The sequence below is a fragment of the Heterocephalus glaber genome, unplaced genomic scaffold (assembly GCF_053883595.1).
Source record: "Heterocephalus glaber isolate CG9 unplaced genomic scaffold, H.glaber_assembly_v1.0 deba00000676, whole genome shotgun sequence".
NCBI lineage: Eukaryota > Metazoa > Chordata > Mammalia > Rodentia > Bathyergidae > Heterocephalus > Heterocephalus glaber.
The window spans coordinates 6,189,533-6,207,265 of record NW_028258156.1 but is presented as its reverse complement, the minus strand read 5'-3'; the positions used below and the strand labels follow the sequence as shown (position 1 = coordinate 6,207,265).

At 38.5% G+C, this 17,733-nt stretch overlaps 1 long non-coding RNA gene across 1 annotated transcript in view; it reads right to left on the bottom strand.

The window, feature by feature from the left end:
• The window catches only part of LOC147829234 (uncharacterized), a 53,716-nt gene extending 38,112 nt beyond the window's left edge, over positions 1-15,604 (bottom strand). Inside the window, exon 1 of the long non-coding RNA XR_015449345.1 lies at positions 15,478-15,604. This is a non-coding gene — a long non-coding RNA (uncharacterized LOC147829234). The remainder of the gene's footprint in view (positions 1-15,477) is intronic.
• Positions 15,605-17,733: the final 2,129 nt, after the last annotated feature.

Here is a 17,733-nt window from a genome sequence, read left to right as displayed (position 1 = left end):
TGGCTTTTGATAAGTTACCCAGCTAAAATGTGAATTTTTTAAGACCCTTTCCAGGGGTTCTGGGTTCTTAATGACATCATTGAACTGTAACATAAGCTTTGGGCTGGCAACCTCTGTACTACTTATTCTGAAAGATAAATAAAGCTCTTAATTATTTAGAGCATTTGTGCCAGCATGTGCGTGTGTGTGTGTGTGTGTGTGTGTGTGTGTGTGTGTGTTGCTCAGGGATGAATGCAGTCCTGATGGAGCAACATTTCCAGATAACATTTTGGATTGGATTATTCTTTGTTATGGATGGGCGGGGTTGTATTGTACATTGTAGAATGTTTTAGCAGCATCCTTAACCTCTGTTTAATGACAATACTGCTCCTCAACTATGACAACCAAACATGTCTCCAGACACTGCTAAGTATCCTCTGGAGAGAAAGAGAAATCAAAATCGCCTTGGTTCTTGGAAGCAGAACCTCCAAAGACTTGGATGAATGAATCTACCTCTTTGAGTTGCTGGTGCTTTTGTTCAGGTTTACCACGGGGTCTCTGCAGTGAGCTTCATGTTTGCTTTTTATAGCACTCCCTTTTCAAGGGCTTGGGATTTGCTGTGGCATTTATAAGCTAAGCACTGTCCTTTGGTATCACTTCACATTTTCCTTTGTTATGGTTACCTCCTTTTAAAGTTTAGCATAATTTTTATTTAAAGGAATAACTCATCTTTACTTTTCCTCCAAGATACTTCTCTGTTAATTGTTTATATTTAATTCACTAGAGGCTTGAAATTCAATTTTTAACCATGAGAAATTATTTGTATTATAAATAATATTTAACATTTATTTATGAGTATCCAAACAGTCAACTATAAGATGAAACAGAATAATATTGTCTGTAAGAAACTCCATACTCTGACTCATTGCTCCACACTCTGTTCCTGATTCTATCCTTTTTATTGTTAGTAACAACAGACACATTTATCATGTAGCATGAGCAAGAAAGAGAGGACAGGTGAACCTTAGGTGACCTGGGTTCCACCTGGGTGGCCAAGCCTGCAGGTGCATGCCTTGTTGGCAGATGAGGCCTTTGGGTGGATACAGCCTGGTGTCAGTCTCAGAAGCAGAATGTGGGCTGAGAGACCACTCAACCCCGCTCAGGCTCAGCCAGGAGCCCCAGGGCCCTGAATGCCCAGCACAGTTGGTTGCAGTGGCTCTAATTAGTGGAAATGGAATATTATGTGTTGAAAATGAGGTTCTAGAATCTAATCTAGCTTTATTAATTGACAAAAAGATTCCAGAACAATGCTCCACTCTGTTGCCCATAAAAAATAGGAGACCTGTACTTAAGATTAGCATATACATTCTAGTTATCCAGACTTTAGAAAATCAATCATTAAGTGCTTCCAGTTTAATGTATTTCAAATTATGAGCACAACCTCCAGATAACCTGGGGAGTTGTCTGTCCGTATCCTATGCCTTCACTGGATTCCCCTGGTGGTTAAGTAAAACATCTGAAAGACTCTCCTAACAGCTCCTCAAAATTATTGTTATCCTTGTCCTAGTGTTTACAACTGAAAGTGGAAATTCCTTCTCCATGTTTAGAGATCCCTATTTATGTTTTACCAAATAGACACATGCTTTTGTTGCTAGTGAAATTAACAAAGGGTTTCAGTCTTTGGGCTCAGTTGTAGCATCCAAAAGCCATGCTATGTAGAATGGCTGATGCAATAATATTTAGTTTTCTGGAGTGCCATTTGGAAGCATAACAATAATGTTTCTGGGGAACTGTAGCAAGCAAGGACTAAGTAGTCTATGAGCCAACACCAGCAATCAAGGGGTGGTCTGTAACAAATACCAGAAAAATAATAAAGCCAACCAGTTCAAACTGTCTTACACCCAGTTTAGACTAACAAGATGTAAACACATATTGAAAGGACATTATTGCTATTGAAATGTAGAAAAAAACCTAAAAGAATTACAGAAATAGTGATTTATTACATCTTTACTTCAGAGTCAAGAAATATGTATAAAGATGTGTGCAATGATTTTTTTTACTGGTGGGTAAGAAACATTTGGATCTTCTTTTATGCCTAGTAATCGTTCTTTTATAAGGCAAGATGGGGCCTTTTAGGGCTCTGGATTACTCAGAAGGACAGTTAGAAAGTGCTGTTAAAGTTTTGGTTGTTTTATAAGCAAAGTTAGAAACATATACTTAGCCCAGTGATGGCATACCTTTCAGAGACCGAGTGCCCAAACTGCAACCCCAAACCCACACATTTATCACAAAGTACCAAAGTTGCAATTCAACCTGAATACTGAGATTTTAGTTTTAGAAAAAAACCTCATACATTAACATCTTTTATCTTAAAAGAAAAGCACAATAACAAGCATGCCATATGTTCACCACCATGGAGCCTATCCAAGTTCAACAAATTTAGTTCAGTTCATATAAAGAAGGTTTGGGGCATCAGTTAGAAGCTCATGGGCGTGAGACTGTGAATCAAGCAAGAGTGGCCTATGTCGAAAAGGCTTCAGGGATCACCCACCAACTGAGTTTGAACTGCTGGGTGACCTTAGTGAGAAGATAACCTTACTATACCTTGATTTCTCCAGCTCTCTACACAGTGGCAGCTGCTTCTTAGCACAGAGAGCAAACAGGAATGGTTCATGTACATTAAGCCCTTAGCCTGAGGTTGGCACACAGGAGCCAACAAACGCCAGATACATTGAGAAACTCATTTTTTTAGGTTATTGAAGTAGCTACTAAATCATAACCACTGGGGTTAGCGTCCAGGAGTCTGCATTTTTAAATAAGCCCACCAGATGAGACTGAAGGCACCGAGTTTTGAGAGCCATTGGTTAATTAGATCCATTCCTACTTATAGCTAACTCAGAACCCTCTTCCAGAATCTGCTCTAAAAAACAATTCACCAACAGATGCTGCCAAGCTTCCTAGGGCATTAAAGCCAAGCTTGTAATGGGAGCATTAATCAGGGATCAAACTCGGGTCCTTGCCCTTTTGGGGCAGGCGGCAGAACCACTGAGCTAAATCCCCAGGCCACCTGTGGATGGTTTGAGGCAGCAAATCGCTCCTCAATCATGTTGTGGGCCCCAGGATGAAGAAGAGGCAAGCAGATTCATTTGATAGGCAAACTTCCCTGCAGCAGCCCTGCCAGTGCAATCAGGATAGGACAGAGTTTCTCTAAGATGCTTTAGAGCTAGATCTATGTTCCAGGAGGACACAAGTGACACCATATCTCTAACAAGTGCCATCCAAGAAAGCCCTGGGGCCACTAGAGTGCTTAGTTCATCCACTCCTGAACTATTGGGCTCCAGGTCTTGCCAGAAGCTAGAGGCTAGGTTCATTTGGTTTAAAACAAGCCCCAGTAAAAGTAGTGGGATAGTAAGGAATGTCATATACTCTTCTCTCCTCACCTGCTGCCTTTCAGCCCTTCTAGGAAATCTCATTTTAACTGTAACACAGCTATGCTACTTCAAAGAATTCTTGCATGAATATTCATTTTTAAAAGTAATACTTTGTGGTAGGCACTATGCTAGGGACTTTACAAGCCTTAACTCTCTCAGCCTGAGAACCACTGTATCAGGTGAGTAGTAGTATTTCCATTTCCTATGTGGCTGAGGCTCAAGACATATTAGATGGAGTCAAGATTCCATATCTATTTGGTTCTAATATGTACTTTTTCTTTTTTAATTTGACAATTCACCTATTTATACTTATGTATTGATCTCTTAGTATTTTCCTCTACTTTGCAGCAAAATCTCTCTCTCTCTCTCACACACACACACACACACACACACACACACACACACACACCCTTTAAAAATATGCTACATTTGCCTCTGTGCCATTCAACACCCATCTCTGCTTCCTAAGATGCTCAACTTGCTTATAGTTTTGGGGCTTCAAATTCAGGATACATTTTATCACCGGAGGAGTTGTTATTTCTTTCTTATTTGTAAATACATTTATCTAAAGGGACAATAGTGGGGAAGAATATTTGAAATGGGAGCTGTCCTGGAAAAAACCTGGGAAAATAAATTATTACTGAAAATGATCAGTGTAAAAAATATGGAAAGAACTGCTGCCAGTCATTATCGCTGGCTGTTTAAAATCTGTGCAAAGCACAATTCTTCTCTTTTACTTTGGTATTTATCATGTGTTTTTTTTCCTAGAGGAAAGCATATATGTGTTTTCTTCCTTAGAAATAAAAATGGGAGAGAAGGGCCAATTAACCGTAGAAAGGAATGGATCAGAGCTGATACACATAGAGGCCAAAGGCATGGATGATCATTTCTTCCAGAATCCTCTTAAAGAGGACAATGAATCTGCAGAGGCAGCATGACAGCATGTGATGGACGGCAGACACCAGCCTGGGAGGAGAACCACAGACAGGGAAATCAAATAGAGTTTTGGATAAAGCAAAACAGTGAGGAAATGAATGGTGTGCTGAAAACAAAGCAGCAGTCCAGTGGCTGGTCTCAGGAAAACCCCTCCCCACAGCCTCAGGCAAACCACAAAATCCAATAGGAAATTTTTATCATTTAATGGCAGGAAGGGCCCATTAGCATTCACTGTGCCAAGAGGCATAACAAACAGAAATATTCCTTATAGTTGACATTAACTCTTCAAAGAACTAAATCTGCTTGAAGGAAGGGGGAAGATCTCTGACACATTAAAGGTGGGAGCAGTCCTTTCTTAGTGCAGAATTTATCAAGATTTACTAGGCATAGAGAAACTCACCAGAAAATTAACATCTTCCTTGCTTCAGCAAGGATGTGAAACAAATGGGCAGTTTAATTACATATGCATATGTGCCCTTATTTCTTTAATTTCTCAATTAATGGGTCTACAAATAGCTTGGAGGAGAATAATTCAGTAGCCTAACATCCCAGCAGGGAAACTCTAACTTCCTTAGTGCTGAGGATTTTTTTCTTTAAAAATGAATATAAGTTGTGTCTATTGCTTTCCAATTAGAAAATTATCCCCATGTGAAAATGGACCTATTGAAAAAAAACTCCTAGGAATAGAGCAATGTTTAAGGTAGTCTCCATGAGAGACTGTTTCTGGAAGTACTTGTGATGCATGGGGGAATGTGTGGTCCTAGGAGAACTCTGATGGGCAGTGGATTTATGGAATGACAGAAGAGGCATGGAGTGGTAAAGAAGTGGGCAAGATCAATCACTGATTTCACTGTACAATCTGAAGATGAGAAATAGTGCTGTACTGATTCTTGGCTTCTGCAGGACTGAAGGCAGAGCATGTGTTTAGCTGATGATGAGAGATGGCCAGCAGGTGGGTGACCTGCTAAAGCAGGTTTTAACATTTTTCCTTGTAGCTCTAACTTCAAGAGTCTGTTTTATTTCCTAAGATTCCATGCTTTTTATTTCACTGGAGAATTGGATATGTTTTCCTGTGACCCAATCCCAGCCACAACTGTTTTCTTATTTTCCTATAATTTCATAAGGGTCAGGTCACATTTGCGTGAATTAGTAATCCCGACAGTGAGTTATAGTTGCGTCAGGTTAAATCTGATAACCAGTATACTTAACTGAGAAAGTTCTTGCAAGATCCCATCGTGGGATTTATTCCACACTCTAATCTTCCACATTATTCATTGCCTCCATTCTGAGGGAGCTCCTACTGAAGTGCAGAGCTTTATTTGGGTTTCCTTAGTAGAGATCTACCCTCTTTAGCCCCTAATCAGGACACAAATTCTCAGAAACCTGATGGAGCCTATAGTTTGTTCCAGAATGGACTTTGAAAAGTAAGGTTTCATTGGGGCAGGGCAACAGGCTGCCTACCTTCTCAGCTTCCCCTGCTGCCTAACTCCAGGAAAGCGGAGAGCAGAATGGAAGGACCAGAGGCTTTGGAGTCTAAAGGCTGCTGATAACTTGGCTGTGTGCCACAGTTGGCAGAGTGAGGCTCTGAGAATTTAGCAGAGTGAGGCTCTGACTTTATTGGCTCTGAGGATTTCCTCCCTGGGCCAGGATTCCCCACTTAAGCAAGTAGGGAATCCTACTTAAGCAGTCATCCACTGCTCCAGGCCTCATCAGCATACACGGGCCACCCTCAACTTGCAAGGTCTGAGGTTTCTAAAGCTCATTTGTTAGTCATTAGTTAAGAATTTGTGCTGAACATGGTGGCTCACTCCTGTAATCCTAGGACTTGGGAGGCTGAGGCAGGAGGATTGCCGTGAGTTCAAGGCCACCTGAGCTACATAGTGAGTTCAAGGCCAGCCTGAACTACACAGTGAGACCCTGTCTCAAAAAAAAAAAAAAAAAAAAAAAAGAATTTGGAATACATATTCCAATCTCAGGCCAAACTACAAAAACTTATTTATGCTGTATATATAATTATATATAATATAATAAAATTATATATATAATATAATTGAAATAAAATATGATAAAAATAAAAGAGTGTTTTGTTTGTTTGGTTTGGTTTGGTTATTGAGACAGGGTCTCACTATGCAGTCTAGGCTGGATTTAAACTCTCTCTGTAGCCCAGGCTGGCCTCAAAATCATGATCCACTTGCCTCAGCCTCCTTAGTGCTGAGATTATAGGTGTATGTCACCACACCTGGCTAAATACAGATTTTCATTTAAGATCTTGTTCTTAAGGGAATTTTGCCTTACCCAGAAAGGCTGAGAAAGACTTCTGAGATTCTTAGAAAGGCCTCCTTAGCACATGAAAATGCTGGTTGCCCATTGTGCCTAAGCACATGTCCAAACATCCAGCCTCCTTTTCCTTTGTATCCTCTTCCACATTTTTATCATTCATTTTAAGAGTTGAGAATCACCCCCTCACACTGATAAATGGAGCAAAGAAAGGGACATGAAAGAGGGAGAAAAGGAAGGAATAATAAAGAAGATAAAAGAGTGGTATGCCTTGAGATGATATTTATCAAAAGTAGCAATAGATAAAAGAAAAAGGAAGTAACTTGCAAATCATTGCTATCTATAATAAGGAGTGCAGAGAGGCAAGTGCTTCCAGAATGGTGGGAGGAAGGGAAAGTAGTTTTGGGAGATGTGAGAAACATCTTTATGATATTACAGAGGAATGTCAACAGTGCAACATATCGTAGTTTTCAGTGTTGGCTGTGAAATCATCTTTCATACTACATGCTTTCTCCATTGTGACTTTGCTGATCTGTTCAGGTCTCTTCCATCTTGAATCTGGATGGGGTTATGATTTGCTTGTAAACAACAGAATACAGCTGAAGTGATAATGCATAATGTCCCAAGACTAAGTTATAAAGGGTAGCTTCCACCTTGTCATTTACAACACTCGCTTTTGGAGTCCCCTCTGAGCATACACCCAGTGAGGAAGCCAGACCACATAGAGAAGCCACATAGAAGTGCTCCTGTCAATGACCCCTGCCCATGCACTGCATGTATTAATTAAGATGACTCAGGCCAGGGATTTAGACTCCTGCCTTGCAAGCACAAGGACCTGAGTTCAATCCCTGGTACCAAAAAGAAAAAGAAAATGATGACTCTAAATGACTCCGGCCCCAACAACTGAATTACTTCTAGATTGTCAAGTCTTCAGGTCAGGCATTCTGGAAGAGAAATGAGCCATCTCTGTTGTGCTTTTTCTGAACTCCTGATACGCACAATTTGTGGTTGTCATTTTACACAGCTAAATTTGGGATGTTTGTAGCAAAAATAACTGTAATAAATGGCAATTGCTATTCTTTCTTTGCAAAATAATTGTTTTCTTACTATTTCAAACATTAATTTGAAACCTACCCTTATAATTCATTTGCACCAGAGGAATAACTTGAGAGTCTAAGCAAAACCTAATCTTCTGGAAATCTGACTCACTGTCACCTAATGGCAAGACCTTTTGAATAGTTTCCTTAATGAAATAATGTTATGTATTTAAAGAAGATACATATATGTTGGTAAGGCAAAAGTCATGGACAATTTTTAAATGGGAAGAAACATGAATCAGAGTTGGGGTTGGCAAAACCTTAGAATCACTCTAGTACACCAGCCCATGAGTCAATCTTTAATTCCTAGTACATTTACAGTCTGTGCTTAAATCCACCAATGGATGAACCCAATCCCCTCCAGGAGAGCTTATTTCATACTTGGATATTTCAGATGGGTAAAACAATGTTTCTTACATTAAGTCCAAAAAATTGTACTCTATAAGCTCAAATCTAATCTCTTTTTTCAAAAGTTTAGTGGGGAATGGGTGGAGAATATCAAAATCAACATTGTTTTGCACAGACAGCATTTAGGTTCTATATACATGGACTTATTTCCTCCACCATTTTAACTACTAGGAAATTGTACAGTCTGACAACACTCAGTACGTATACAATATTGTGGGACTGTCACTTTTGTCTGGTCCCAATACATGAACTTTTAAATTTTACCCTTTCTCCCCAGTCTTCTTTATTAAACTTCTCTTTTTTTAACTTTCTTTTTTCTCCCCAGAGAATAGGACTCCCTCTGCTAGATTCCTCATCCAGCCTGGGGATATCGTTCAGTGGTAGAGCACTTGCCTAATGAGCCCAGAGCTCTGAATCTGATCCCCAGCACCACAAAGCAAACAAAAACAAACTCCTCATCCTTCCAGAGATGAGAAATAACTAGAGCAGCTGAATCTGTTACAAGTGACTTGGTTTAGACTTCAGTCAGTCATTTCTCTTCTCCATTCATAAGGACAAAGGAGCTTAATCACTTTCTTTACAAGGACTTCCTTTAGATATTTCACATTTCAAGTCATTGTGTGTCTGGTGCTATAGGGAGATGATGGAACCTTTAGAGGGTGGAGCCTAGTAGAAAAGTTAGGTTACTGGGGTTGTCCCCTTGAAGGGGTATTAAAACCCCAACATTCTCCCACCACCCTGTTTCCTGGCTACCATGAGATGTAAAGCCCTCCTCTGCTCCATATCCCTAACATGAGGTACTGTGCCACTACAAGCTCAAAACAATGGGGCCAGCTACCCATGCACTGAACCTTCTGAAACCATAAGCCTAAATCAACTTTTTCTATTATAAATTGGTTGTCTCAGGCATTTTGTCACAGTGACAGAAAGCTAACATGTTACTAGTATATCCAACATGGATGAATCACAAATATGTTATGTTGAACAAAAGAAGCAAGATATAAAATAGAACATGTTATTCCATTTTTACAAAATTACTTAATTTTTCCATTTTTATGTTATCTAATTTTATGAAGTTCATGAATAATCACATATATTCTAGATTATTATGTGACAGAAATAAAACAATGGTTAGTTACTGGGGACAAAGAAGGTATGACTCTACAGGGGCACAGTAATTTCTAAACTATTTTAAAGATTCTGTTTCTTTACTGAAGTAGATATATGTATGTATTTATAAATATAAACTAATTTTACATAACACATTTCACTCTATGTAGACTGTACCTCGATTTTTTTTAATTATGAGAAAATACTATAATCAACTCTATGTCAACAAATTAGAGAAGTTAGATGAAATTGTTAGTTTTCTAAAAATATCTATATAAACAAAATTATTTTAAGAAAAAAATAGACATTTAAATTAAGCAAATACTGAGTATAAGTTTGCCAGTCAAATATCTCTACTTGCTCTTTCTAAAATAGTCAAAGATCAAAAAAGTTTGACCAAACCACAAAGTAAGAAACAATTTTCATTTCAGACAAATTGTATCTGAGAAGTTAAAAGAAGAGATAGCCACCAACCTATTTTCTGAGGTTAATAAAACCAAAACAAGGAAAGAAAATTATAAACCTAATGTAACTCATGGAAATAGATGAAAAAATTATAAGTAAAGAAGAAGTAAGCAAAGCTGAGAAGGGGATTTTCAAAATCATCGTCACATGTGAATATAGTTTTAAAACTATGTCATTGGTATACATTATATTAGCAGATTCAAGAAGAAAAACACACACTATTATCTATGGATAAGATATTCCCACTTCCATTTAAAACTGGGCCAGGGATTTAGCTCAGTGGTTCCGCCACCTGCCTCGCAAGCGCAAAGTCCTGAGTTCGATCCCCAGTACCAAAAAAAAAAAAAAAAAAAAAAGTAAAAAAGTAACTCTTACCAAGCAAAAAATAGAAGGAAACTTCTTTAATCTGATTAGTAGTAGTCATTTGAAAATTACAATAATCATCACTTTGTGATAAACCCATCAAACGCATTCCCAGGTACAAATGAAGAATATATATATATGTATATTTCATTATATATGTGTGTGGATATATAAATACACTATGCTCTATTATTGAGTATTGTAGCTAATGTTATAAGTCAGTAAGAAGAAGGAGGTTTAAAGTGAAGAGAGGAAGCTGTCCTGAAACATATCTAATGACCTACTCAGAAAATCCAAAAAAATCCAACTCTGAGAATTAATATGAACATTATTCCAGAAATCAAGTTTGCTTTAACACTTATAAATCAAGCATGTACCTCACTACATTAGCAGATAAAGGAGAAAAATCATATGATCATTTGACTAGATCTCCCCAAAGTATTTGATAACATGACCATTACTCAAAAACATTAAACTAAGATCAAGTGGAAACTTTCTCAGTATAATAAAAAGTCTACAACTAACATACTGACTGTTGAAATATTGAATAGATTAAGATCAGAATAGAGCAAGTATGTCTGTTATTACCACTTCTGTTTAATATTGTACTAGAGGTATTAACCAGTGTAATAAGGTAAGAAAAAGGAATAAAGGATATAGAAATTGAAAATGATACATAAGGCTGTCATTATTTACACACAACACAATTATATTCAGATAATATATTAAGATTATACATATTAACCAGAATGGATTAAATGTATTTAAAAATCAACTGCATTACTATATCAAGCAGCAAAAATTGTACAATAAAAATTGAAATATTACACAATTTTCCTAAAAATTAAAACAGACATAAATCTAACAAAGGATCTCTAAACTGTTCAGCTGTTACTGAAAGAAGTTTGAGAAGTCCTAAAATAGTTGTAAGCTTATACCAAGTTCACAAATTAGAAGATTTAATAGTGTATAGATAGCAATTGTCCCGCAAATTGGTTCACAAATTCAATGAAATCCAATAAAACTTCCAGTAGCATTCTGGGATGAATGAAAATCTGTAAAATTTACATAGAAATATAATGTGTTAAGAATAGCATTTAAATCTTGAAGAACAGAGCTGGATGACTCATACAATACTACCAAAAATTATAAACAAGGGCATTACAAAATATAGCATTGGTGCAAGGATATACAAATAGTGGAATCCAGAACCTGACTCATACATACAGAGTCACTTGCTCTGCAACACAGGTGACACTGCCATGCAGGGGTTTGGAGTGGTGTGCTTTTCAATAAATAGGGCTGGACCAATTTGAATGCAACACAGAAAAAAAACCCTTGATTCTTACCTCTCCTTATACTAGAAAGTCAATTCCAGATCAAGTTGGAATAGCAGTTACTTTTAAGGAAGGAAATTTCTGAGGAGGTCATGAGAGACCCTCCTGGAATGTTGGTAATGTTTATGCCTTGATTTCTATTGTGGTTAATTATATGTGTTTGTATGATGCTTACTCTCCCATACATATGGTGTACTTTAAGTTTAAAATTTTCTAAAATCTGGTTATTGGTTGTTATATGTTTAATTTTCATACTTCACACTTTATATTTGAAATGTTTATAAAAGTAATAGTAAGTGTCTCTACATGCCACACCATATAAGGAAAGCCAGTATGGGCATGTGATGATCCAATGTGATGCCAAAAATTGGCTGGCTAATGAGCACATCTGTCCTCTGCATCTGCAGGAGAGACTTGATTGACATTTTTAAATTCAACAACTGGTCCTGTCATCTCTCATTTGTAGGCTTTCCATTGCTTACAGGAGAAAGTTCAAAACTCCTCAGTATGATATGTAAAAGTCTTAATTTTCCAGTGTATTCTTACCTCCCAGATAGATCCATCCCCCTCAGCATCCACTCCTGTCCACTGGAAATGCTCCAAGGGTGGTTTCCTCTCTGCATCTTTACTGTCTTCCTGTATGTGATAATGCTTCTTCCCTTCACTTCAGCCTGCCAGACTCCTGCTAGCCCTCTCAAGACTTAGTTTGCCTATTTCTCTGAAATCTTCCTGATGCACTCATGTGGAGCCAGTCCTTCCTTTTCTTACCACTCTACCTGCTAGTTGCAATAATTAATGGTTTTTAGTAGTTTTAAATTAAAAATGCATAAACAATAAAACTATAGTTTTTAAAATAAAAATATTAGTAAATTTGCAGGACACAAAATCAATACACAAAAATAAACTGCATTTCTATACATTAACAACTGTCTACCAAAATTTTTTAAAATCCCATTTAGAATGGCATCAAAAAGAAAAACATGCTTAGAATAAATTTAACCAAGAAGATGAAAGATCTGTGTAGGAGATCCCTGCCCAGTACTAGTGGACTGTAAGTGGCACATGCTTTGTGCTTTCCATAATTCGGCTATATTGTTTTATATTAGAAGTCAGGTCAAAGCCCTACATGACTCAAATGGGCATGTCAGATGGCAGACTAGGCGAGTAGAGCTCCTCCCCCAGTGGCTGCCACGGAGACCTAAGACCTGGTCTGTGAAGTGGCAGGGCTCTGCTGAGTTATGTGCAGATGAGGTCAGTGTGACCCCAATTAAAATCCTTTCTCTTGAATTATGGCTTCTCACTGATATTGGGTTGCTGGATAATTGCACCTAGTTCCAGTTCCTGTTTGTTCTCTCCAAACAAGATAAGCAGTGCCTTCTCCCTTACAGCCCTGCTTGGTGCCATCATGTCAGATGTTTGGCCCTGCATCACTAAATGTCTTCAAAGCATACCCTGCTCACTTTCTTCCTACACTTGTAATCAATAAATACCGGATGTCCTTGGGGGCCTTTGTCTTTGCTAAACAGAGCAGCATAGATTGTCCCCAAGACCCAGTTCTCTGTAAGTCTCATTTCTTTCTTTACTCTTATCAGCTTTTGTTGCAGTGCCTCATAGGAGACTACAGACCTACTGCAGGGGTCGATGGCAACATCCCCATTCCTGTTCCTTATAGATCTGTACAGTTGAAACCATGAACATGTAAAGAAAATGAAGAAGGAATAAATACATGGAAAGATATCCTGTATTCATGGATTGGAAGAATTAGTATTGCTAAAATGTCCATACCACCCAATGTAATCTACAGTTTCAGTGTAATCCCTATGAAAATGTCAATGGCACTTTTCACAGAAGTAAAAAAAAAAATCCTAAAATTCAAATGAGACTACAGAAGTCCCTGAATAGCCAAAAGAATCCTGAGTAAGAACAAAGCGAGAGGTTTACATTTCCTAATGTCAAAATGTAAGACAAACAAACCTACAGTAATCAACACAGTGTGATACTGGCATAAAGACAGACATATAGACCAATAGAACAGAAGAGAGTACCCAGAAATTAAACCTCTTTATAGTCAGCTGGTCTTTGACAAGGATGCTAAGAACACACAATGAGAAAAGGATAGTCTCCTCAATAAATGGTGTTGGGGAAAAGTATTAAATTCTCCCTTGACCACCAGTGTTCCTCCACATTCCTTCCCCTCCCATATTCCCAGAGGTAAACACTTCTCTGAGCTTGGTGTGTATCCCTGGGGACCTTTTCTCCAAGACTGTATCTCTTGGAGACTTACCTGTGTTATTACCTAAAAGAGTAGAACATTTGTGTTAACTTTATAAAATACCATACTATGCATATGTCATTTTCTATTTAGCAATTATTACATTGATCAACATTTGGGTTGTTTCCAATTTTCTTCTAGTCCAGTAAAGATCATTACATCTGTATATTTGCCTGCACATGTGAACACATCCCTAGTTAGTTCTTAAAAAATTGAATTGCTGAATTATAAGATGTACAACAGTTTAAAAAATAATTCATATTATTTATCTAGATTGGGAGCTGTTATATTCATTTCTATAAGCTTAGCTTACATAGGGCCTGTTGTACGTACATTGTAGGACCCAATCATGCATTGTAGGACTCGATGCATTGGGGATGAAGCAATGAATAAACACATAAATGACTTTTAAGGTGGTTTGTCTCAATTCTTACTAATATGATAATTCTTTCCAGAACTTTAAAATCTAATAAGAATCAATTAGAGAAGAAAAAAAGCAAAAAGCAAAACAAAACAATAACCCACTAAAGTAATGCTACAAATGAAATCGGCACCAAATACATATAAATGAGATTTTAAAGAGATGAAATGAGACTAAAGCTTTTAGCAGGCAAGACCAATGTCACAGGATCTAACAGATAATGACAGACCCTGATATTGGCAAACACAATGTATGAGACAACATGTTGTGGCCAGAGAGGTGGGTGCTTAATGTCCCCTGTTGTCTACCAGTACCTGGAACGCCAACCCTGTTCTTTGTGACTCTAATGTTGGTCATGAGTTCCAAGAACAAATGGACATGAGTGGAAACGTTCCCAATTGTTCTCTAATTGTTTACCTTTCCTGGTTACATTGTAAACATTAAAAAGTATCTTACCCAAGAAAATGCTGATGGAAGCAGCCTATTCCTGGTGTAGGAGCTGCTCCTGATACTGGCAGGCAGCTCACAGAGAGAGATCGTGATGTGTTTCAAAAGCACACCCACAGCCCAGAGTAGGAGCTTAGTTTGGCTTTGCCAAATGAGGGTCTCAGGGTGATGCCAAGGCTCAGGTGTCCCTGGCCTGGGTGTCTGGGATTTCTCTTGTGCAGCAACCAAGTTGGTGCTATTGGCCAAATAATTCACTGTGGAGGGCAATCCTGTGTATTGTCGGATATTCAGCAGCATCCCTAATCTCCACGAGATGAAACTACATATCCGAGTTGTGACAGCCAAAAAATGTCTCCAGATTTTACCAACTGTCCCCTGGAGACAAAGTCGTCCCTTGCTGAGAACCACAGCATTAACTCCATTTTCCCAACTCCTTTAAGAGATTCATTTGAAATCTTTTACAGATCTGTTAAACACCTCAACATCATTATTTTCATATGGCCTAGAATATCTTAGTTTACAATGTCAGTTTTACAATAATTTTCTTAGCAAATATGTATGCTGGCAGAGGATTTCCCTGTGTACTAACAGCAAAAATAACCAACAACTTTTGGATGATAAATATGTACCTGGAATCTATAAAACGTCCCATTGTGTAAGTACTATTATTTTTTTCATTTTACATATGAGATACTGAGGCACAGAGAGGTAAACAACTTGACATAGGCTATAGAGCTTGTTAGTAGCTAAGTTAGGAGGCAAACTGAATCAGCCTGACTCCAAACCATCATAGGACACTGTTCTCTGCTGTCGGAAGGACTGGGGGATTTTGTAGCTACGTAGGATTGAATGACAACTTCTATGTTAGAGGCCATTTAAGCAAAGGAATCACATTTCCATTGATTTAGAAAAAAAAATTTTTGTTTTTACCTACCTTGAACTAGCCACTTCGCTAGGTACTGGGCTGCAAAGAAAATGATTTGACCTTTCGTATCACTGCCCCATGGGAAGTTAGGTTAAAAACAAATAATATTAACACCAACTTCCTAAATGAAGATAAGTTTAAAGTAGGGAAACAGACACAAAGGAGATTAACCTTAAGGCTTAAACATTAACCTTTAAGAATTCCTAACCAAAGGCCTTAACTATTAAGCTAACCCTTCCTGCTTCTCAGGACTGGCCCTTACAACTGATCCCATCACTATTCAGTATATTCCTTCCCACAGTAGTGGGGCTGCTTGGGAATTATCTAACAAGAATTGTGATTCACAGGGCTGGGAATTTAGCTCAGTGCTTCTGCCGCCTGCCTTGCAGGTACAAGGTCCCAAGTTCAATCCCTGGTACAAAAAAAAAGAGAGAGAGAAATTGTGATTCACTTAGAGGTTATGACTACTGCCAAGTTTCCTCCAATAAGGAGAAAAGCTAGTGCTGAAGGAAATCTATAGCTGTTGACTTTTCTACCTTCTGAATCTCTCCTGGCTTTTCCAATTTGGCAAACCCAATTGACAGAAAGCAAGCAGACCTGGGCCAAATGGCCTGCACATCTGTCTCTAGGATGCTGAGCAGGGGAGCAAAGCATGGAAAATTGAGGAACAGACTGAGATTGGAGTCTTAGTGGCAGAAGCAGCCATGTCCCAGGGAAGGCAGAGTGGGCCTCTGCTTGGGAGGAAGGTTGCAGGACACTCTGGGGGAGATGGACATAGAAATCAGAGTCAAAGGGAGTGAAAATTAATGAGAGTGAGAGGCTGTGGCAGGCAGAAGAAACCACAGATGCTGAATTTTCTAGAAACTTGCACAGCAGTCAGGATCCAACTTGTCAGGCTCAGGGAAGCATTTCCTGGAGGTCCTGTGAGCATTTTGGCTGAGCTGCTCCACTTTGGTGACTGAGAGATAAGCTGCCTGTTTGGGATTCAAACTCAATGGCTTTCTCAAGTGGCCTGGAACAAAGCTACCTGGATTAGCACCAAGCCACTGTCCTCTGCTGCTACTACTGTTTTTTGAAATAAGTCTCCAGTCCTGGACATGGGGCCTCTTTTTATTGTAATTAAAATATGTACTGGGCAGGTCCTCTGTAGATGTGTCACTCTGCATCATTCCATTTTGTGTCTTAACCACTCCCCCTCCCATCTCTCGAGTGAGGAGTTTTGCTGTTTATTCTCTACTTTCTATGATCTCCTGAGGGAATGGTATAGAATGTCTACATGATTAAATGAAGGAAGGTCAAAAAGTAAAGAAAATATTATAAACTAAAAATATCCATATACAACCAGCTACATTTTTAACCACAGACTGTCATATTGGATGGGGTTCCAAAGGATCACACTGAGAAAACAATCTCCACTGCCTAGGCTTCACCCAGTCCCATCCCCTTTGCAGCCAAATCAGACTTTTCTATATCTCTGAATCTGAACTCTTCACACTTGTAATACTGGGGATTGAATTCAGGGTCTTCTCACTGAACTACATCCCCAAACCTTAAAAAAACTTTTGTTGTTTTTGTTTTAAGATAGGATTTCATTAAGTTTCTCAGGCTGGTCTTAAACTTGTGAGCCCCCTATGTAGCTGGAATTATAGGCATGCACCAGCACACTCCAGCTTGTGCTGTTCTTCATGTTGTTAGCTTTGTCTAGGTATTCTCCTCCCCCATCTCTCCTGCCAAAGTCCTATAAGACTGACACCACGAATAGGAAAAGACTTTATGAATGAAACCTCAGTCACACGGGAACTAGCACAAAGAATCAACAACTGGGATCTCATCTTATTAAAAAGCTTCTGCACTTCAAGAGAAACCACAAACAGAGTGAAGAGGCAACCCACAGTGTGGGAAAATTTTTTTACCAGCTGTTCCTCAGACAAAGGTCTACTATCTAGAATATATAAAGAACTTTAAAAAATTAGGCACCTCCCAAATTTAAAGACCCAGTCCAAATATGAGAATCTGAAATGAATGGACAGTTCTCAGATGAAGAAGTAGAAGAAGCAAATAAACTTATGAAAAAATGTTCAATATCACTGGTCATTGGAGAGATGCAAATGAACACAATGCTGAGATTCCATCTCACTCCGGAAAGAATGGCTGCAATCAAGAAATCAACCAATAACAAATGCTGGAGGGGTTGTGAGGAAAAAGTAATCTTTCCCCACTGATAGTGGGAGTGTAGACTGGTGTAAACACTGTGGAAATCAGTGT